We start from the raw sequence: 1,865 nt of genomic DNA, 5'->3' as shown, positions 1-1,865 counted from the left end.
CAAATTTCTTGGAAAATTAACGCTACTTTACTAAACTCTTACACAATTCAGCCCATGAAAAACTTTAACAGTAGCACATAATGATGACAGGTAAAGTTCATAGTTGGGTAAACATACAATGCAATTCAACAATATTGTGATGTAGTTGAGTATGGTTTTGAACAATATCTGGGCACACAAGCAACAAACAATCATTCACACTGGTTCATCAATTTATTATGTTTGAAACTTTCAATGTGCCTGCTATGTATGTTTCCATTCAGGCAATTCTATCTTTCTATGCAAGTGGTCGTACAACTGGTATTGTGTTGGATTCTGGGGATGGTGTTAGTCACATAGTGCCAATTTATGAAGGATATGCCCTGCCTCATGCTATACTTAGGTTGGATCTTGCGGGGCAAGATTTGACAGATGCATTAATGAAGATCTTGACAGAGAGAGGGTATTCATTCACCACCACTGCAGAGCATGAAATTGTCTGTGATGTGAAGGAAAAGCTTGCATATGTGGCTCTTGACTATGAACAAGAGCTCGAGACAGCTAAAAGCAACTCTTCCATTGACAAAAGTTACGAGCTCCCTGATGGGCAGGTGATCACCATTGGTGTTGAATGTTTTAGATGCCCTGAAGTATTGTTCCAACCTTCTCTAATTGGGATGGAAGTTGTAGGTATCCATGAGACAACATACAACTCCATCATGAAGTGTGATGTGGATATTAGAAAGGATCTATATGGAAACATTGTGCTTAGTGGTGGGTCTACTATGTTTCTTGGTATTGCTGACCGTATGAGCAAGGAAATCACTGCACTGGCTCCCAACAACATGAAAATCAAGGTGGTTGCACCTCTAGAGAGGAAGTACAGTGTCTAGATTGGAGGTTCTATTTTGGCATCTCTTAGCAACAGATGTGGATTGCAAAGGTTGAGTATGATGAATCTGGTCCTTCCATCATCCACAAAAAATGTTTTTAAGTTCAATGCTTATGTTACTTTAGTGCTTTGTGAAGATGGGTATTCTAGAGAATGTTTGCTTGAGATGGTGGAAATAGTGCTAAGGTCGAGATTCAATTTATTTTTTATGCAAGGGTTTTATAGAATATATCTGTGTAATTAGATGCTTTGAAGCATAGTTTTGTGGCTCTGTTCCACAATTATTTGTGTTTGTATTGCTAGATGTGACCAAAAACCTATCTGTTTCTCATTTTTATTTTTATTTTTCGCATAGATGCAAATAGATATTATCTGGAATGATGTGACAGATTCCTATGAGAGAAAGGACACCTACAACAATATCATTGAAACCCATATGCAACATACTACAAAACTCACTACTTTAGCGACCAAAAAATATTTTCTCTTGCACAAAATTTATTCAGATGATCATTGTGCAATGTCCAACAGCTACAAATGATATTTTTCTAGAACAATGTGATAAAAGCCTAGAAGAAAAAAGTGAAACCCATATGCAACATATTGTAGAACTCATTACATTAGCGACCAATAAATTGTTTTTCTCTTTAGAGCACAAAATTTATTTAGATGCCTTTTGTGCAATGTCTAACAACTACAAACGATATTTTTTTGAACAATGTTAGAGAAGCCTAGAAGAAAAAGATAGCAACAACATCACAGTTCCAGAAATGCATTATATCACAAAACTCGTTATGTTAGGCCCAATAAATTATGTCCCTTACGAACACAAAAATATACTTAAATGACCACTATACAATAACAATGCAGATCCAATTGCAAAATCACAACCAATCCTATATTTCAAACTTGCCAATAACAACAAACCCACCAAATTTACATTTGAAACATGGTAGTGAAATCGAACACTCAATAGAATGCGGCTATTAGGCAA

General features: G+C 36.0%; 1 pseudogene; it reads left to right on the top strand.

Annotated features, from left to right (window-relative positions):
* Nucleotides 1–245: 245 nt before the first annotated feature.
* LOC149171939 (actin pseudogene) lies at nucleotides 246–973 on the top strand (annotated as a pseudogene).
* Nucleotides 974–1,865: the final 892 nt, after the last annotated feature.

This window comes from Pinus tabuliformis, chromosome 4_2 (genome assembly GCF_031772625.1).
Source record: "Pinus tabuliformis cultivar Carrire ecotype Pingquan chromosome 4_2, CPIR1, whole genome shotgun sequence".
Taxonomy (NCBI): Eukaryota; Viridiplantae; Streptophyta; class Pinopsida; order Pinales; family Pinaceae; genus Pinus; species Pinus tabuliformis.
The sequence above is the reverse complement of the archived record's forward strand: the minus strand, read 5'-3'. Positions and strand labels throughout refer to the sequence as shown.